The sequence below is a fragment of the Falco cherrug genome, chromosome 1 (assembly GCF_023634085.1).
Source record: "Falco cherrug isolate bFalChe1 chromosome 1, bFalChe1.pri, whole genome shotgun sequence".
Classification (NCBI taxonomy): domain Eukaryota; kingdom Metazoa; phylum Chordata; class Aves; order Falconiformes; family Falconidae; genus Falco; species Falco cherrug.
The window spans coordinates 65,779,933-65,802,440 of NC_073697.1; positions in this window are offsets into that span (position 1 = coordinate 65,779,933).

Sequence of the window (22,508 nt, forward strand, 5' to 3'; positions counted from 1 at the left end):
TTACATTTCCAGTAACACTCATTATTCCAACAGCTCTCAAGTGTTTCTGCAGTAACACTTGGCTTGTAGCTATGATAGCATTGCACAAGTTTCTGAAAGCATTTTTTTACTCTGACTTGCATTGATTACGTTTCATTTACCTTTTTACCACTGCTATTGTTGATTACCAAGAGCTTATTAATTAGCCCAGTCAAGATCCCAACAAAAACTACTGTTCCACTCACTAAAAATCAATGAAGGAACTCAATAACTCCTTTCAAAACCCAATAAAGAAGCAGAATTAAAGTGTTCACAGCAGATATGTGTACAGTTGATTTGGTTGAATAGTTTACCTGATGAAAAAAATGCTGCTTTTTGTTAACTGTAACTACCTACTGAATGCAGCCTGAGTCTGCAAATAATTTGCTCCTGCCTTGTTCTTTTGCTTTTGCTTAAAAATGCTGAAATAAAGGTGGCATTTTCAAAAAGAAAATATTTTGATCGTTTGGAAATCATATCTTGATATAAAGTTTATGGAAATGTGAAAAAGTACCATTTTTGAAGGTTAAAACTATGCTAAGACCAAACTGCAATGATGTGTGCAAGGGTGGGAGGAGATTCTTTAATGCAAAGACGCAATGTTATGCTGATCAGCTCAGACCAAAGCAACCAGTCTTTGCTTCCACTTCCTGCGTGACTTTGTAGTTGTCATTTTGACCTCAGTGGACATTTATTTCTCATGTTTAAAATGGGAGTCCATCTGGAGTACGTATTTTGGGACATGGACTGAAGCTCATTTGTCCTGTTTATGCTGAAACTAATGCAGCAGCCTTTATAGCAGAAAGCAATAAGAAATTACTATGCATTGTAGTTTGGGATGAAAAATTCAAGAGGAATATATCTGATGATGAGCTGATTAATTCTAATGCAGAAGCAGTAGGGGTTTTCAGCAGAGTTACAGCAGGATCAGTTTTCAAATGCCATTTAGATATGGCCAATAATTCTTACTGTTTATGCTGCTGTAGCAGCTAGAGGCTACCAGCTGAGCCAGGATCTGGTATATTGAGTGATGCTGCATTGTTTATGCACGCGGTGAAAGACGTTCCTGTCCCAGAAGATGTGCTAAGACAAGTAGATAAGGCAAAAATACTGAGAGAAAGAAACTATTTTTTTTTATTTTTGCTTGGTCAACCTATGGAAATAGTGGAGAATTTAAGATGCTCTCTGATTACCTATGGAGCTGCAAGCACTGTCCTGAGGCAGACACTAGTACCTTGGTTTCCAGTAGGATACTTTAATCTTGTGGTTATCCTTCATGTGCACAGGAATTGGAACACAGCAATGGGGGAACATTGTATTTTGCACATTATGAAATGGTCCAAAGCAAGCAGCCATTTTTGCTTAACAAAATTGTTTAAGCCTTGTCAACAATTAACAGTATGCGCAGAAGGCAAAACATATATCTTTTAAAATCTGCTCCACTCTGATCAGATTAGGAAATACTGTCAAGGCAGTTAAAGGAAAATAAAGAAGGATGAAACTGCTCTAAGAGTGATAGAAAATTAATTATCAGTGTTGTCCCTGCTGGATGTCAGAGGAGAAACATCTATTTTCAAAATGCTTTTGGGGTCTCATCCTACATCATGCTCAGCTTGCTCAGTTCCCATGCAATGTCGATGGAAACTAGAGGCACCTAGCACATCAGCAGCTGCCCTGAGCATCTTCCAGGATCAGCCCACCTGTCATTGACAAGAGCAGCTCATGCACTGGCAATTAGAACAACCCAAAGGAGTTGAAAACACAACATACCAAAATAAAACATGCTGGGAAAAACATGGTAACTAAAGATGATGGCATTTAATTATGATTTATTCACACAGTTGCTTCCATGTTTACAATGATTATATCGGGTCTTGGAAAGTGTCTCCTTGGTTGTGGTTACATGTTTGCTTCTGTTTATTGTGAGAGATTTCCACAATACAGCTCAGCAGCTGGGAGAGTGCTGGTACACTGGAAGGTGTGTGCATCTCCTGGGGAAAAGTCCTCTTGACTTAAGTGAGGAGCGAATGGAGGTTATAGTGGAGAGATCTGGAAATCTTGTCCTCCTGCTCACAATAAGCTACTCCAAGAAAGGGGCAGAGAAAATAAAACAGAAATATGGGGGTAGTGGACTTCGAAGGTCCCTACAAAAAGGCTAAATATGTTTAGTCACTGCTGATAGGAACAGAGTAGACCTCAGGGGTTCATTGTGCTAGCTGTTGTACAAGCATGGTTAAGAGATGGTCCCTTCCTGTGCTGCACAGTTATATCATAGGCACTGGTGCTGCACAGGCAACGTTAAACAGCAGTGAAACGACTTGCTGAGGGCCTCAGTGTCAGAGGCAGGAACGTATTTGGAGGAGAATTCTGGGCCTTACTGAGTTTAGTGGACCTTAGATCTTGATCTGCATCTCAACCCAGTATCCAATAGTCTTACGCTGCCTTACACCAACACAGATGCTTAGTTAATGGTCCTGACTTTAATTCTAATGACAGCTTTGGAGAGGCTGATGTTTGCTTTCATGGCCTTTGGTTTACAGACTCCTGCAGTAGCAAAGGGAGAGGCCAGAAGTACTACTGGGAAAGGGAGCTAGCCCAGCTGCTGCTTCTTATGTCAGGAAAAAAATGTAGTGGAATTCATGAAGTTGTTATTTTTCTACTATCTTGCTGCTATTTAGCAAAGGTAAATGCATTTTGAAGATCAGGGGCACAGCAGTCACATGCACTGGTCCATGACCCAAACATATTGAACCATCCTGAAGTCTTGCCCTTCTTGTCCGAAAAAGATGATGGCAGCAGTACTTACCCCTTACCCTCCTGTTCTTAACGTTCTTAGGCCCTTATAAGCCACAGCCAAGGGGAGGACTTTCTTAATCAATCTCATTGGTGATGTGACTGGGAAGGTCTTTAGCAACGTTTATTTTCTTCATCTATGGCCTGAGCTGGTGAGATGGGTAATTAATTATAGTTTATCCATTTGTCAGGATGATTAAAGCAGGTCAGCTGTGTAGCTCGACCTTCAGGTAACCGGAATACTCCTTTTATTTAATGCTACCTACCTTTGCATGAGATTTGTGCAGTCTTTTCCATGTAATATTTTCCTCTATATTTTTCTGAAGGTTTGTATTCTTCTAGTAGGATTATTTTTATTTTTTACTGAAAAATACATAGAATCATCCCCATTAGGTTGAAAGAATTTCTAGGACACACAAGAAAATTCATATTGGATATTGTGGGCAGTTCTTGAAGGTTTATCAGCTTCTCTACAGACCTACAACCCTTTTATTGAAACTAGTATATAATACCATTGTGCCTTTTAGTAATTCATGTTCTCTCTCATTTCCAAAGCTAAAGATCTTTTTATCTTTTGCAATCCTAGTCATGGAAATCTGCACTTTTGCTTATAGCGTACCCTGAGAGAACCAGTTTAAAACCCTACCAGAGTGGTGGAGGGTAGTGAGGTTTTTGTGACTGTGACTTCCAACTGATGCTGGGAAGGACATTCCTGCAGTCCTCCATGTTGTCCTTTTGCTTGTGCTGAAACACTAAACCAAACTAAGCATGACTTACAGATTTTGGTTTTGATACTCCTTGACTTGAAAAGCCTCTCAGTTTCTTTCTCCTTTCCGATTATCTCTTTTGACTTGTCTAAGTAGACAACTCCAGCAGATGCTCCTGTTTCTGTCTTGGGAAGGACTTTTGATCTAGGATCCTAAGCTGCAACAAAACAAAATTGGCAGCATGACTGAGGACATTAAGCCTGAAGCTTGGCCATCTTCCCTCTGGTACGCTCTTGAGAAGCACCTGCTTTTGATTCCCTGACGACTTTTCTTACAGTACCATTGTATGTTAGTTCTTTGTATTTCAAGAGAAAATAATCTAATTTAAAATACAACAGTGTCTGGTGTTGATACTGTAAAGCTGTACTCATATTCATAGATTACTTCAGAACAGTTGCCTACTTTCCAAAATAGAGAAATTCTGAAAAAAAATCCATAAATCATGAGATTGCCTTAAAATCCTGAGATTCCAGGATATGTGTGTGTGTATTTCTCTTGCGTATTTCTTTAGGGTTTACATTTTTAAGCTTTCCTCTGCCAGCTGAAAGGCAAGTCACATATGAATAAAAGAAAAGATGAGATATTTTTTTTTATGGTAGAGGGCTTCAGAAGCCACAGCTTGATCATGAAATGTCACTGGATTTATAATTAAATCATTGGAGCTGGCAGGACTGCCAACTTACTGTCTTTTGGTACTCCTTAAAACCAAAACCCTTTAAAATTGAACTAGTGTTCCTGGAAAACTAAATATTACTGTCCTTTACTACATCCCTCCTGTTCTGTGGACTCATGTTTAATTATTTTGCATTGAATGTATGATTAGCAGCAGAGCAGAGATGTTCAATAATGATAAATGGCTGAGTATTCAATGTATATCTGTCCCACTGACATGAGTCCATCTCTTTTTGTTGTTGTTTTTTAACTGCTGTTATGCATCTGCAATAAAACTGTAGTAAACACTTTAAGGAAACTTCTACATTATTCCTTCCAAAAAGATTTTTCTTCACATTCCAAACTTTTGTAATTTAAAACCAAACACATGCATTGTCCGCACATTTCAAGAGGCAGCTGGATTAAAGGCTTTTGGATGAGGTTTTAATGAATGACTGTGTTCTCTCACTGAATCAGTGCAGGGAGTAAATTTTTAATGACTCGTTAACAAAGTTAATAGTTTTGAAAATCATTACAGTGCAATTCCATTATTTTGTTTCTTTTTGCAGTGCAACTAATGCTCCATGCATCATAGTAATGTTTTTCTTTTCGTGCTTCCAGCAGAAGTTGTTTTGACTCAAGAGTTTCCTCTAGGAAATGCGCTATGAGAATGGCAATTTAGAAATACTCTGAGATGTTCAGGAGTCCTTAATGGATTTAGAAGCACTATAGACCTACTTGAGGGCCAGACACCACAGCCTTTAGGGGTCCCTTGAGAAGCAGATATATACCTAGTATGATTTTCAAAACTATTTTAGTAGCATAACATCTTGATTTCAGTGTGAATGAGAGGCCAAATCTCCATAGACCCTCTATATAACCCTATAAGCTGCCTAGCTTAGTTTTTCCTTCTTCGCTGTTTGAAATGTTTCAGATGGTCTAGGTCTGCGTTCATCCGGCTGCTGACCATCAGCCATTTGCCTGGCACAACAAGAACTTTATACAATGCTACGTATTCCCTTCTGTCTACAGGCAGCACTTCCTATTAACTATTTTTTATGTTCAAACATATCTTTTATAGGAGCCTTTTTGCTACAGCTGTCACCATGAAAATCATTCTGTTGCATTCAACTCAGATTGACTACTTCCAGTGAATAAAAAAATACCTAAAATTATTTGCTGCAATTTATCTCTTAGTCAAATGCCTGTATAGTCCATTGCCCGCTGAGTGAAAAGTATTTATAATAAATGTTAGCTAACAAGCTTCTTGCTTGCTAACTAGAGCATTAAATTCATTGACAAATGTTGTCATGAGTTGGTTTGTGAGTAAATAAATGGACTTCAGAGGTAAGGAGAAGAAATATGAGGCCACAGAAAGGGGCCTGGAGAAATTTGAAAGCTTAGCACTTGTAAGCTAGTTAGAGAAGACTTTTATCCTGATAAAAACATACAGGACAAAGTTTTTTAAGTGGTCAACAGAGGGGGTAGTATGGTCCCCCAACCCATACTGAAAGGTATATAGGTGTTCAAAGACACGAAAACAGGTGAGTTTAAAAGTAGAACAATGATTCCAATTTATTTGAGAGCATTTTATGGTATTAAATTAGGTAAATACAGCTGGTCCTACTTTTTTATGAAGATTGTCTTCCATATGGGCTCATGGCCGGACTACTCAAGAGGTCTGTAGGTACCAGGAGCAAATTGACTATTTTGCAGACAACACTAGTACGTAAGCCTGCACTCCGGGCACCTTGCAGCTTGGGCCTAAATATAAAATAACTATAAGCAGTTGGCTTACCCTCTTGCCTATCTACCCCCTGCCAGGCCCTATCTAATTCTGTCTCTTTAGATTACAAGATCTGTGGGGTCTAGGAACCTCCTAGCCTGCAGCACATACCTCTGCTGGAGCTTTGAGGTGCTGCTATGGTGGCATTATATTTCTGCAAGATGCTAAATGGTAATTTCTTGGCAAAGCACCTTGTCTTACACATTTCCTGCAGTCTTACTGTAGTGTTCCTCCTTGACCTGTGTCATGATCTTCATATGTATCTGTGTCATGATGGGGACTTTCATCCAGGAAATCTTCATGGATGAGATTTTCTTTGTCTGCTGGTGAAAGACCCTGCAATAGTCTTAATCTTGCAGTTTTTCAGGGACTAAAGCCTGCTTTTGTAACAGTGAATTGGGCTGCTAGCAGAAATGAATTTGAAGTGCTTTCGTGGACAGGACTACAGGGAATCAAGGTTTTATGAAATGCTTAAATAGGAATTTGTAAGAAACACTACATCCACTTGCTTTTACCTACTGATAATAAAAATGTGTTTCTTTGGCTGCAGGCGTATTATCTTGCTTGTCAGTTATACATGATACTCTATTAACCACTGTATTTAGGGTTGCCATTCATTCAGTACTTTTGTTCTCCTTTCAGTAGAGGTGTGGAGGCAGAGTATTTTCTCAGTGTGTATATGTGTGTAAAGCTCTTTTGTGGTAATGGAAGATACATGTGGCTGCATTCATGCAAAAACAAGCTAGCAACTGATGCTCTTTTATCTCTCTCGCCTGCAAGAACAGGAGACCTTGTTTATTTGACAAGGCTACTGTACTTTAGAATATTTACTTATGAACTGCGGGGGAGGGACTCTAGCAGGTTATTCCTGAGCAGGGCTCAGGGAGCCTGGTACCCAGCCTGAGCTGGGCTGCAGACTTGCCTGGTCTCTGGGTGTTACTTGTGTTTGCCCTGTCCTGTCTCAGCCCCACGAGCCTCAGCGCAGCAGGTAGCTGCATAGGCAGTGCTGCACCACAGCCTTGCCTTTGGCAGCACCTTCTGCTGTTCTTCATGCTTTTGGTTAGGCTTCAGGGAGGTGGGGGATGTACAAAAACACAGAGCAATTGTTTGGAAGGCAGCTTTCCATGCATCAGGCTTGCAGCAGAGAAGTTAGGTGTGGACTGTGTAAAGTTTTCTCCAGACCTTTCTGAGCAGGGTATGGAAAGAACCCACCATGGCTGCTACCTACCCAAGAAGCACTTGCAGATCCTGCAGTTTCAGTCCTAACTGAGAAGGTACCTATGTGTCACTTATCCAGACTCTTACTCCTGCTGCTTCCCAGGTGTGATTATTTTTTGACAGGGACACCAGTTTCCTCATCACTCTGTTGGTGGCAACACCTAAAACTCAAAGCTGGCCCTGCCTGTGCCAGGAGCTGGGTGGTAAGTAGCACAACTGAGTAGGTCTTCAGGCAGTTTGGCTTCAAAGGAACAAATTTATTTTTTTGTGCTGGAAGTGTCCCTTGATGTTAAGGACTATAAAGTGATCCATGGAAAAAAGGTAACCATCTTGAGGGGTTGGACATTGCTAGAGAACATGGACAGCAAGTCATAGAATAGTTTGGGTTGGAAGAGGCCTTTAAAGATCATCTACAGAAGGAAGGCAACCCATGCTTTTGGGCACCAGCTTGCAACCATCAGACCTGGCTGCTTTAGCAGGTGCGCTGTAGTTTCTTAACAAATTATTGCTGTATTATTGTAGTAGTTTCTTAACAAATTATTGCTGTATTACTGTAGTAGTTTCTTAACAAATTATTGCTGTATTATTGTAGCTGCTGATACAGGTTATACTCAACCTATGGAAACACTAAGAAAATTTAGATTCCTGCATGCATGTTTAGGTCAATACAGAGTGAGAGCAAGCAGCATTTGGAAAGGGAGGCTGCTTAGTATGTACTGCCTGTTACTGGACATTTAATTCAAGGGGAAATTAAGTGTGCTTTGTCTTCATAAGAAATCAGTGAACTATGTTGTATACTAAAAATTCTATTTAAAGCTCTTAGAAATAGCAGTACTTGAAAAATAAAATGGACTGATAGTGTTGGCACATTCAGCGCTGCGGTATTTTTAAGAGTACTTATTGCTAATATATATATTCTAATTGGTAATTCCTACTTTTAATTATCTTACATTTAGTTACAGCAAATGGTCCCCTTGTTCTTTAAATGTAAATAAATTTGTGTGAGCATGTGTTTAATGGCCTCTTTCATATTTTCCTTTTCACCAACACTGGAGTTTATTCTACTCGAGCTAAGCACCTCCATATTTTGTGGTTGTTTATTTATCCATCCTTCTTCTAAAAGTATCACAGTGGAGATAAATGGATTGGCACCAATCTGGTACTTGGGTGATTAATGTGAAAGCTATTGCTAAACCATTAGTTTGTTATATGTGGTATTTATCTTTGTTTAGGGGGAAAAATGCATTAAATGCAGATGCTAACTATAGATTAAGCAAACTTGATTTATTTTAAAATGTAATAAACTTTGGAGAGGGGATGGCCTCCAAAGGTAATGCTCTCACACATAAGTGCTCAATGCGTTAAATATCTTCATTTTAAACCCACTATTATTTATTCAAGGTGTTTGTCTGTTCAAATAACAATGCACTCCAGAAACACTGATTTGTGTTTTGTTTAAAAAATACACAAACACCCACCACCACAACTACTCAAAACGCATCTTTCTGAAATGTGCATTGTTACCCCTGCATAACCCCAGCAGCTGAGGGCACTGAATAATTTGATATTCAAATTCCAGTATAAGATTTTGTATACATCACTTCTCAGTGAAGATATTTCATCCCCAGCAGTTTTTGTTAACACTTTTCATCTAAAGAAACCTGAAGGCTGTACTTTAATGCTTTTTTCACTGATTTCAGTTAGATATGTGATTTTTATATCTGTATACAGCCTGGGTAAAGGCTTGGGTTTCAATCCCATGGGGCCTACAGTTTTACCAGCTGCAATTTCCACTGAAAGCAGCAAGATTTCCAGCCAGTTTGTGAGGAGCAAACTTTAGTCCTGAGCATGTAAGTGATCAGTGGATGTGGCAATGACCATCTAAGAACATCACACATTGGAAAACGTTTGGGAAGGAGGGATTCTGGGTGATACAAACTGTAATACAGATACAGTCGCTATTTGCAGTATGTCATCTGAACTTGCAGAGTAATAAAGCAAGGAGCTGGTACTGTGAATTGCCGTGGACAGGGAAAGATGGTCAATAGTGTGTTATTAATGAGATTCATGGTATAGATTTCCATTTGTGGCCACAGTGCTACTGATAGAGAAGAAGTAACAACTGTCTCTAATTAAGGTTAGATCTGATGTGCTGACTTTTAAACCCTCTTTTTGTAACCCAAATCAGTTCTTGGTAGCCACAAAGTTATCCAGCAGCCCAAAGAGAAAGAGGTGACTCTAGTCCTTGATTAAATGGGAAATTGAACTTACAGGGCTAGTTGATTTGAGTGATGCATATGACAAACCTGTCCCACAGTTTGGAATAGCAAAATGTATTCTGGCTTCTACCCTTATATATTACTTCTTTTCCTTCCATATTGTGTTTACATAATATTTTAAAACTTCACTCTCTGGGAATTAATGAGGCTGATTCTTGAAAGTGTTCATCTCCTAGCAGCAGCCATGGAGATGGAAAAAGGCATGCCACAGAGCTGAAATCATATCATTAGCACTGTCAAGCACAGGTCCCCAAAGACAAGCCTCTTTAAAAGCCCAAATTTCCAGGAATCCCAATGGAGATCAACTTGTGTGTCCCAAACATCTTTGCAAATCAGACTGCCTGTGTTGTCAGTGAGGTATCCCCGTGCAAATCTGAGACATTGTTAGTTGTGTATATGAGATTTCTGCAGAGTTTACACATACTGACCTCCTGTGGACTGGGTCGTTCAAAGAATACACTGACTGCAGAAATATTTTGGTGTGGTCTGTGGTCTGTCTCTATGTGGCATTTCATGTCTTAGTAACCAAAGAAATAATTCTTCAATTGAATAGAAAATAATTTTGCAAAGTAAGAGCTGGCGAGAAAGAAAACAACACAGGAAGATAGGAAGCAGCATCACAGAATTAATAAATTAATCTTTTAATCAATTACTCTTTGAAATGTATGTCGAGTTGTTTTCTCTTGATTTACATCAGATTGGATCAGCATTACTTCCAGAATAAAGTAATTGTCTTTTTGTTCCTTTTGCTTTCTTTCCTTTGCCTAGAACACATAATGGATAGCTATAAATTTCTTTATTTTTTTTTCTTCCAATGCAAAATCTTTTCTTAAAAACACTTTTAGGTAAGCCTTAATAGGCAAAACTTACTTTCTTTTTTTTTTTTTTTTTTTTTTTGACTGTGTGAAGGCATGTTGTTCTTCATTCCTATTCAGCACTTGCAGTGAAAACTTCATCTGGTAGGAAAGGAAAGAGGGATCAGTGACTAAGATATACCTTCATCTTATACCTCCACACAGTAGCCTCTTTATTTGTTCCTAGGTTGGAAATGCTGCAGAACTGTTAACCACACAAATACAGTATCCTGAAAATACCACAGTAGCTCGGATTTTGGTTCTGTCAAGGACTCCTGTGGAAGTAAAGCGGAGAACCTTTTCCTCTTCTTGTGTCTGGGTAGAAGTTGTCCCATTCTCCCAGACTTTGACATTCTTTTCTTGACAAACTATAAATCTTGCATAGCTGGGACCCCCTTTCTGCCTCTTTTGATGTGATATTAGCTAATACTTAGAGATTTGCAAGTGTTTTCCAATGGATGGAGAAATAGTTGACAGGCTTGACTGTGTATTGCAGGAGCAACAAGACTGACTCTCCTCTTCCTCTGATCCTTCCAGTGTGCCAGTGAAGAAGGAATGGTCACGGGGTTAAAAAGTATCAGGAAAACAATAGAGGTGAAACAGAGAATGTGCATGATGATGTGGTCCTATTTTTTATTCCTGGATTCAAGATTTCAAAGCCAAATAAGAGAGTTTTTTCTGACTTTCAGTATTACTCATAGATCAGAGCTCATAAATCCTGCACAGACCCTGTAGTTCTGGCAGAGGTACTGCATTTCCTATAAGGAGGCACTGGATCCTCATTTAAATGCTTCAAATGGCAAAGAATCCCATGCCATCCCTGAATTAGGTTGTGATTGTTAATTATATCCTCTAGTAAATAATAGCATGCAGTTCTATCCAGATGCATTCAGCTCACCTTTCAGCCAAGTAATCCCACTGTAGTGTTGCTGGCTACATGGAGAAAACCCCAGCAACTGGCTATTTTCTCTGTTGGTGTGTGATTAGGGACAGCAGGGTAATGCATTTCACTGAGCCAAAGATGCATTTTGCTGTTTCCATCATTCAGTAGTCGTTGCTGTCTACCTCAGCACATCAATGTGTCACCTGGGGCAGAGGGACAGTATTTTGTGTGGGCATACCTCTTTACCTTATGTTACTTCAAGGAGTAAAGCTGAACAGCTATTGGCAGAGGTGGGATTTTTCAGTGCTGCAAAGCCTGGGCTGTGGCTGAGGGATGGGAGACCCTTGGAGGTGAGAAGGGGACATACTTGAAAAAGTGACAACCAATGAGCTGGAAATCATTCATTGGTGTTAAACCCTGTGATAAAATAGATCTTGTGATGCTACAGCAGATTGTATGTCCTAGGAAAGCATTTTAGTCAGTGTCCATTTATAAATCAGTCTTTTCACACTGACCTTACTAAGGAAATGTCATATGGATGTAGTTAGAGTTGAAGAGATGGCTGCTCCAGAAGATTGATGCTTCTTGTTCCAGGCATTTAACGGCATCAATGTTACTGGATTTTGCAGGTTCTAGATTAGCCACTTAGGTGAAGAATTATTCTGTGAAAAAATTCCCAGAGAAAAAAAGAAAAGGAAAGAAAAAGGGCTGGAAGATCTGCCACAGGGGTTGGTGGTCGTGAGGAGCCTTGGTTGCAGGCAGAGCTGTCCTTTTGACAACTCAGTAAATAACACAAGTGTGTTCCTTTCTGAACCATTCTTTTTCCATCTTTAGTACAGACCTCAGGGGTAGTATGCCCAGGCATAGACTTGTGATCATCTGGTATCTACTGGCACAAAAGTGAAGATGGTATCACCTGTTTCATGCAGTATCAGATGCTCATTAACAGATAACAGTGTTACTGAACAGAAAACACAACACATTTCCAAAGGATGTTTCCTGTTCATTGAACCAATTTATTCCCTTCCCCATCCCCACCTCCCCACCCTTTTTTTTTTTTTTTTTTTTTTTCTAAGAGCTGGTTCTGAAGCCACATTCTCCTGTGCAGGAAAAGGAAAGGAGCTGTCAGGCTCAAGCAACCAGTTCTGTCTTGGGATGTAAAAGCACATGCTTCACATACCCGTGACAGTGTGGAGGACTAAAAGGCCTGGGGAGTCCATGACTACACAGCAGGCAGAACTGAAACAGTGGCTCACCCACAGCATATAAAGCATACTTGTGGGTAGTCAGATGCCTTCGTATAAACACTGTCAAGTAGAAATGGAAATTTTTTTTTTTTGAATGAACATCTAGATTAGCAGAGGAGACATTACTAAATAGTCATAAGTATTGAAGTCTCTGTATGAGTTGGAAATGTTTGTAGCTCTTGAAAGTACAGCACATATTATCATGAATTGAATTACCTGCATCTTCAGTGTTCACTTGCTCCTTACTGTTTTCCTTCAAAATCAGATCTACTCCCTGAAGTGCTGCAGCAGATACTTGGGAAGAGACAGACTTTATTCTGAAGGGCATAATCTCCAGAAAAAGAAACGAAGACGCTATGTTCAGTATTACAGGGCGGATCAACAACAAAGCTAAATATAGAGCCAAGGTTTCTCTTCAGTATATCAAAAAGCAGTTCCCAACAGCACCTTGTAAAGTGTCTTCATTGTTGTTTCCTGTTCCAAACATGATAGTCACACAGTCTGTCAGTAGCAATGCCCAGTAGTTTAGATAATCAACAGCAAGGACAGGCAGTAGCAAATATCTGATTGGAAATGCTAAGGATCAATGATTATAATAATTAAAACTTTTCTCAAAATTTTTCAGGAACAAAAAAGTGAGCAGAGGGATATCAGGCTTGCTAACCAAGAGAGACAATGTTTGTATTGACTAATATTTGTAATAAAGTTCCAGTAGTTATAATGGTAGATAACACTGGATAAGAATAGGTGCTTTCAACATCCCAAACATCTTTTTCTACCTTTATTTGCAGCTATATTTACTGAAATGACTATAAGTGTCCATGATATTTCAGTCACTTATCTAGTGGTTGTGTAGGACATGAAACGGCGTTACTTGCTGTCTGGCATATGGGAGAGAAGCTCCAGTAACAAATCCACACAAGAACATCGCCAGGAGAAAAACTTCCTGGCTACCGTTTATGTGTTTGGGGCATGACATTCGGTGTGTAGGAGTGGAAAAAAGAGTCTTATAGGAGATGTTTAATTATCACGTATCTCATAACACCCTTCTGACTTGGCTTTGATTTTTATTCTCATGTTTTTTGTGGCAGCCTATAATGGCTGAAACAGGCTGGGATATTCTGAGTCTATTTGCTTTTATAGTATGTGATTTCAGTGCCTTCAGCTTGCCATGTTCTCCGTGGTAGCTGAAATGTTATTGTTTAACAACATGTTTACCCAAATTGCATATTCCACTTCTACTGAAGGTCTTTTTTTATATTGTCTTAGAGAAGGTGATTTTTTTTTTCTTTACCTGAGATGATGGCATACTCATTACAGATAAAAGTTGATTACAGTAGATGTCTTCTTGTAGGCATGCTTCCTTTCTGAGTCTGTTTTGAAAGCTGTGATTGCACTGATAGTTACTCTAAATTGAATTCTTCCTGCTAAGAGTGATACTCATTACCTTTGGATTGGCATAGTTTTAACATTTTTATCAGAGTTAGTTAAGAAATTCAGTTCTCAAAATAATTCCCATATTTGCTGACTTGTTTTTCTAATAAATTTTAGGGTTTCCATTGACGAACTGACAAGCAAAGCACACTTGCCTCCCTGTGTGTACTCCTGTCTTTGGTAGGGATCATATAATTATAGAATGGTTCAGGTTAGAAGGTACCTTCAAAGTCTAACCTCCCTGCTATGGACAGGGACATCTTTCACTAGATCAGATTGCTCAAAACCCCACCCCACTTTGAACACTTCCAGTGATGGGGCATCCACAATGTCTCTGGGCAATCTGTTCCAGTGTCTCTCTACAGTCATCGTAAAAAATGTCTTCTTTATATCCAATCTAAATCTACTCTCTTTCAAACTTGAAGTTTTGAATGTTTGTAATCTGTGTTGCTGTCCTGTTTCCATCTGGGATAGAGTTAATTTACTTCCTAGTAGCTGGTATGGTGCTTTTCAGATATAGTATGAGAATAATGTTGATAACACACTGATGTTTTAGTTGTTGCTAAGTAGTGCTTACCCAAGTCAAGCACTTTTCAATTTCCCATGCTCTGACCATGATGAGGTGCGTAAGAAGCTGTGAGGGAGCATAACCAGGACAACTGACCCAAACTATCCAAAGGGACATTCCATACCATAGAAAGTCATGCTCAGTATATAAACTGGGGGGAGTTTGCCAGGAGCCGCTGACCTCTGCTAGGAGACTGGCTGGACAACAGTCAGCAGATGGTGAGCGATTGTGTTGTGCATCACTTGTCTGGTTTGGGTTTTATTTCTCTCTCTCTTTTTTGTTGCCTCCTATTATTATTATTATTAAACTGTTCTTATCTCAACCCATGGATTTTACCTTTTTTCCAATTCTGCTTCCCATCCCACAGGGAGAGGAGGGGCTGAGCGAGAAGCTGCATGGTACTTAGTTGCCAGCTGGGGTTAAACCACAGCAGTTGCAGGCTTCAATACATTTAATTAAAACAAACAAATAAACAATAAAAAGAAAGCCCAAACAACAGATAAGTATTAGCAGTTACTTGAGTGTCATTTCTTTCAAACCCTTTTGGATTTTTTTTTCTTGAGGAGCTATAATTTCCATGGGATGTTACTAAATAGTGGCTGTCTGGATTGATGTGCCTAACTAGGTAGCTGCTGCAGGAATGCGGTAGGTGTGAGCTGGAGCATAGATGACTTTTTGTCTCGGTGAGCAAAATCCAACTTGTATGCTTGCTGTGTCTTGTCTGGCCAGCTTATTGCCCTGTTGTTTTCCTCTCTTTAATTAGCATAAGGACAGGTACCTATGCAATTATCTTTCCTATCCAATGTCTCAAGAGCCCAATATAAACTCATTTCAGACATTTACATGATTAAAGTAATGAGAAGTAGTATGCATAGCTTGCTATGTTCCCGGGGGTGACCACTTGGCTAGCAACCTACCACTTCACACGTGTCCGTTCCAGGGAAAAATATGTAAGACCAACTCCTGAAGAAAATGCACTGTAGTTGAATCGCATTTGGGCAACAGATTTACATACATATGAAACACTTCTCTAAGTAAGTTAGAGCCTTAATGGGTAAACGTGATCACTGAGAGAAGATATGCAGGTGGTTGCTTGTAGCAAAAAGGAGGGGATGGCGCCATTGACGTAAGATCCTGTTGGGGAGAGAAAATCCAGTTGGAGAGCATCTATTTTTTGCATGGTGGAATAAAAATGGGACAATAAGAAATGAAAGAGCATGAAGATGTGCATGTCTACATGTGTACACTGACCTCTAACTCTAGATCTACTGAACTATTTGTGGTCAGGATTCAGGTATTCAGGGGATCTAGGAAACATTATCCATGTCCCAGCTGTGAGTCAGACTGTGTTTATTGCACCCCAGCAGAACAGATGACCTATGAATTTTTAAACCGAGTTGCTTTTTTCTTCTTCCCTCTAATTACAGCTGTTCCATTTTGAATGCATCATTAAATATTCCTTGGAACAGAGAGAGCCTGTTACTCCCTGCCATATGAGGTCATTCCTAATTTGTGCTGTAAGAATAGATGAGCAGAGTTTGCCTGAGAAGGGACTGCAAGCACATGTGAATTCTCTAGCAGCTTTATTGTGTGACTGTTTTGTTTGCTGTCTCGTCTTGCATCCGTATTTGAAGTTTTCATTGGGCTCAGTTTCTGCTTAGGACTTCCCTGTGTAAAAGAAGGAGAAATTACCACAAAGTTGTATCATTCATTTCGGGTTGACATCTTGGAGGGGCAGTAGCTTAGATGTGAATTACTTGGAAAAAACAAGATTGTGGCAGTATGCTCAAGGGCTGATTATCAGACTGGAGTGGATGTGTGCAAGTGAGACACTGCAGGCCTGAAGTGTATGCTTGTGAGTTTGTACAAGATCTACAGCAGGCTGGCCTGGGTAAGGATTTCCTGAGGGTTTGTACACGCTGCTCTTATGTGCACTGACTGGCTCTGGAGGTGTACTGTGATCTCCTGGCTCACTCTGCAAGAAATACCACATACTGCTTTATCCTGCATCAGAGCTGTGGTACCACTGAGGCTATAAATACAAACATCAATGAAAAGGGGAGGTGGAACAGCTCTGTACTGTCACTTGCTGGTCTGTTTGCTGCAATGGCTCGTGTCAGGTCAGTGGGAGGGTAATCCTTCCCTCTTTCCACCATGCATGCCCAAAGGCAGCCCACATCAGTGGCCACAAGATAGCCCTTCTCTTGTGGAAAATGAGTTCATTGCTGTCAGTCCCACTACATAGGCTCTGAAGGTGGCATTTCTTGGCAGTATCTCCTGGGGTCTGTGAGGAGGTCAGATGCCACGAAGGAATGCATTAAATTAGAAAAAATAAGGACCAGCTTATCAAAGGCAGCCAATGATCTTTTTTATTTATTTTTTATTGTATAACGTAACACTTAACTGCAAATACAGTACAGACTGTGCTGGCTAGGTTGGCTTCTGGACTATGGGCAGGCTCATATGTACGTTGTATTTATGTGTCTCTTAAGGAGTCAGGTCAGCTGCATCACAGGTAGACTTGGTTTTGTCCCAGCTCATGTTCCAACAATGTTCAAAATACACTTATATGCAGTTCTAAGCCAAGAAAAATGGGAGACTTGAACCATTTTAATTTCATTGATCTGACTTTTTGGTGCTTGTGGATATACGACATCAGTCGTATTATTTTTGTATGTGAGCTGGTCAGAGAAGCAATACATCCCTTACTGTCATTCATGGAACAACCATTTCAGGATGCCACACAAGCTGCGATGGCTGCTGGGAGGGAAGGTGGGTCTCTGCAGTAGATGGGAATCAAGCTGTCATTTTGATTTCCCTATTCTGTAGCATCAGCCCAAAGAGAGAAGAGAGCTGTTGCAGAGCTACGTGGCTGCTGAATTAAGAAGGGCTGGAGGAGGGATCAAGTGGGACAGAGCGACTCTGCATTACACCTCCATACCCTTTTTGAGGGGCTTGAGTAACTCTTTGTGTGTGACTGAAGCTGCTATATAACTTTGTTCACAGTTTTCAACTGTGATGTAATGTGTTTGCACTGAAGCCAGAGGAAACTCTTTTAGACCCATATTATAAGTACTATGGTTGGGAAATCCATATAAATTTACTGTAGTTCTAGTATAGTACCAGAACATTGGTGCTCACAAGGCACTTCTGCAAAGCAAAAAGAGAAAAACATGGAACCTTTTTAGAAATGCATGGGTTTGATCAAGAAGAGGATGAAATACGCATTTAACATTTCTTTCTCAATTTACAAAGGCCGATGAGACCATTTCAGTGTGAATGGCTTTCAAACAGGCAGCAAAATGAAAACAAAAGACAGGTTTACAAGAGATTTATGATTTCAGAAGTAATTATAAAGAATGGTACTAAGACAAAGCACCTAAAACAATGTAACTGAATTATCTCAACAGATATGTATAACAAACCTTGTCAAGAGTAATTAAGGCCACCAAACATCTTATTTTGAAAAATCTCACACGGAGTAAAAATAGGAAGGTTCTTTAGTCATTAATCCAATTTTAAACCTGAAAGATAGTATAAACATAAACTCAACGGGAAAAGAGGAAAGAAAGAATAAGAATGAGTTATCCATAAGGCACAAAAGTTGCAACATGGAGTTTAAAGTCTTTGGCTTGGGTCACTTTCATGACTGTGAGAATGAACCTTTCCTACATTTAACATGGCAGAAAACTCTTTACAAGAACTGAAAATTCAGATGATATTAGTGTCTTTAAAAAGACACCACTTTTATGGGTGAAAATTAAGTGTAAAAATATCTGAAAAATAGTGATGATCATTTGTAATCATGTTTTTCTGCTGTCTTGACTGCCCTTTGCTCTCCTGGAGTCAGTCCATGGTACTGCCATGAGCTGTAGTATCCCCTCTCTCCTCTCTCTTCTCCATAAAACATGCCTGGATATGTGGAAGCTCCTTTCTGTTGTTCAGGTCAGGACTTTGTGTTGGCTAAGAGCTTGTGCCTCAGAAGGGGCAGCCTCCAGGATTGCTGGGTCAAGTTCCCAGCATCATGAGATTCTAAGTCATCTTGGGCAAGCATGTGGCAGCAAGTCTTCTCTGCATCTTGGATTTTTTCTTCAGTAAATTGAAAGTCATGCTGTTTGCCATCTCCTGCATGTAGGGTGTATGCTCAAGCAGTGCATCGTGTAGGTGCCAAAGATCTTAATTCAGTGGCTTAGCTATAATATATTAATAGGCTAGAATACTTGACTCAGTAACCTAATATGGGCATTAGCTCAACAGGTTCACTACTGATAGCATTAAAATGTGCACTCCTTTAAAAGCTTGACCTTTTAGTCACACACCATTTTGCAGGTTAAGTAATAACCTTTTGATGGGTACAAGAGACTTGGGATGATCAAGGTTTTAAAATTCCAAGTGGTGTCTTCAGTGGCAACTTTTATTTTCATTCAGCTTAACAGATCCTCACCTGCCTGTCCTGGTTTCAGCTGTGATAGTTATTTTTTCCCTAAGTGGTGCTTAATTGCCAGCTAAGAGTTAAACAATGACAGGGACCTAGCTGACAATGAAATCCTTTTGCCAAGTAAGAGGACCCTCTCACTTTGTGTGTCAAAGTGGCCAGAAGCTCTGCAGCCTGAGTACATCACTGAGATATTTGGATTTATCAGCGGAATGTCACTGGTTAGCTGTAAAAAGCGTCACCTGAGCTGACAAGTTGGAAAAGGAAGTAGAAGGCTGTAAAAGAGCATTATGGTACACTGTGTTGAGCTTAATGTTGTTATATTTTGATTTGGGGAAGGTCACAATCTGATTTGGACTTTTAGTGATGTTTACTAGGATTGCTACTACTAAAAGCCCATCGGCACATCTGAGTTGCATCTGGTCCCATCAAGCATGGTGTAGCTCTCAAAATTCACTACAAGGAGCGTTTTCCCAGGCATGATCTGAAGATTTCTCGGCAAATATTTATACTTCAAGATAAAAGGGACACCATTTTCAAAAGACCTCACCATCTACTAGCTTCCGTTCCTTAGGTATGAGTTGCAAAAAAATGGGGCTCTTACTATCATAGCCAGTTTTCTTCCATGAACAGGGTAGTGGAGCTTTTTTTTTGCAGAAGACTCCATATTCTATACATAGAAAAAAAGAGCAAAGAAAAATGTGTCAAAATGAGTTTTTTCCACTGAAATAGTGCAGTTTCAGCAAAGTAGAAATTTCACATTTACGTTTTGATGCCATTTTCAATGGGAAGGGGTGGAAGCAAATAACTTGCTCAGATAATTTAAGTAAGGCTGAATTGCTTGTCTCAATGAGTTAAAACATTTAATTTTCATGCTATTTCATTTAATAAGACTTTTGTACTGTAACATTCATTTTCTGCTAAAATGCTCTTTCTTTTCTTTTATACTGCTTCAATGTTGATTTAAAATTTCCTTTTATCCTTTTAAACAAAAAGATTCAACATTATCTAAACACAGCCTTTTGGTATTCCCCAATTTTACGTTTCACAAGAAATCTCTTGCTATTTTAAAATACAAATGTATTTCACAATGTCAGAAGATCACACTGAACAGAAGTATTTTCTTCCCAGTTCTAGTCGATAAATTGCTTTTGGACTGTTACAAGTAATGACAGAATGTATTATTACTTCTGCCGGGTGGCATTTCTTCATTATGTCTTCAGTCTGAGTTCTGTCTAGAATTGGTTTAAGTAGTCATCATCTTGGTCTTGTATCACAGGCTGCTTCTTTTCATTTAAAGAAAAGAGGTATGCATTATTTGGTGTTTTGGTGATTGTGACCTCACACCATATATAAAGGAGGTGGTCAATGACTTTCCAGAAAGGTGTTTTACATAATTCCTCTTCAGGTTACCCTAGCATTGCACTCATTGCTGTTTGGCTTCTGTTGTTTGTTTGGGTTTTGTTGTTGTTGTTTTTTTTATCCCCTGGGTGGCATGTTATTTCTAATCACAAACCAAACTGCTATTTCCATTAATCAGCGAGATGGGCTTTCTGTTTGTTTCTTATTGCTAAGGTTAGTCCCTTTCTTTGGAAAGGGATTGGTTTTATCATTCATCTAAATGAGTCCTTAGGATACCTGGGGTACATACGGTAGATGGGTAGATGGGTGAGTTCAAAGTAAGTTTAGGCAGTTTAGCCAACAGCTATGGAGTTCACTCTGGGCTAACATCTAGGGCATCTGGATGTGTCCGTATTTTGGATGCGTGCACTCTTTGAGTGTGTTCTGCAGCCTACAGCCAGCCTGAAGCCTTCACAGACACACTATTATCAGCAACACAAGTAGCTTCTGTACAGTGAGCTTGATAAGACTTACCAAAAATACCTTATTTTAATATCAAGATGAACCATTACAATGGTAATCGTGATTTTATTGTTTCTGGTCTGTAATTTTATCCTACACTGTATTTTTTTGAGGTGGCATATGGCCTTCATTTGCAAGTGATGTTTACCCTGTCCCTGAGGACATGAAACTTAATTCCAGTTTGCTTCTACAACAAACCTCTTGCCTTTGTGAATCACAGTTTTGTCTTGGATAAACCTAATCAAACATCTTTAGTTTCTCACTATGAGACAGGTAATCTACATCCTGACTAGTACTGATAACTCTTTTGCACTCCTCAGAGATCAAAGATAATCAGAAAAACACTAAAACAGAGTGGAGATGCAGTGCTTTACATTGTGCAACTGTGCAGAAGCAACTGCAGTAGGCACATATGTGCTATCCAAGTTGGTAGGACGTAAGGAGCGGCATGACCAAAGCTGAAGCCATAAAAATAAAATTCATTGGGACTGCTCACTCATGCCTTTTTGAGGGTGAGAACTGTGTATTAAGAGCTTCAGAACAGCTTGATGTTAGTCTTGCATTTTGAAGTTTGGTCTTCACGCGGTATTTCTGACTGAAGATTTCTGGATTGATTTGGGCTTGTGGTAAACAAGAACATAACTTTCCCCCGCCTCCTCTGCTGCAGTGGTTGGTGAGAATCAAGCCTATCTGATGTGTGCTACAAGTGTTCTTTCTACCCTTACTTTTACAGTATTTGTAATCTACAAACACATTTTGACCTTGGGTGATGTACGTTTTTTCAGTACCACAATTATCAAGAAAGGATGAATCTGCCAACCTGTATGATTCCCAGAAGGGGGAGAAATGTTACAGGATTGTTTCCTCTAAAATTTACTTAGAGCAGTACAACCAACCAGGCTTTCACTGAAACGTCTACCTAAATGTCTAGGCTTCTTTAGATAGCCCTTCCCCTGTATTCCTGTTGCAATCTCGTCCCAAAGCCTGCGTTGTTGAATTGGAGGGCGTAGAAGAGTGAAGAGTGGCTGCAAATGTAACTGTTATCCCTGCATAGCAGAGAATTTGCAACCCTTCCCTCTGCTGCCAAAAAGCAAGTATCAGGAATGTTACACTCCAGGGTTATTGGGAAACTGTTTTCCCATTTATTTATGCCCTAAGAGCTCTTAGAACTGTATCAGTCCTCTGCATTAAAGAGGAAGACTAAAGAAAGATACGGTGTTCTCCTTGACTTGCCCCCCTGCTAAGAAAACAAGCAAGCGAGAGGGCATAGCTTGTGTGAAGGCCACAGAACATCATGTCTCTTACTCCTGAAGTTCTGTGTAGCAGCAAATCAAATGTGAAAAAAAAAAAAACCAACCCTGGAATGATAAAATAAGCATTTCTAATAGTGATGTTAAGGGATCGGTTGCTGTCACAATGACATTCCATCAGCAGGTTTGAAAAAGTTGAAGGATTCCTTGGTTGTGCTGGTCCAAATCTTTCATGGCACTTTTTCCATTCCAGATGGTCATGTCAGAGCTGGGGGCAGCCGGGACAAAGAAAAAAAGTGTGCTAGCCCCCAAATCATAATTTCCAAGGCTACAAAACTGAGAAATAAAATCAAAGGCATGACTGTCATTTGATGACACTGAAAATGTTTTGCTAAGTGTTCCAGTAAAGATGATACAGTAATGGTGTCACATTGTGCATTTATATGTCACAATGCTTTTTAC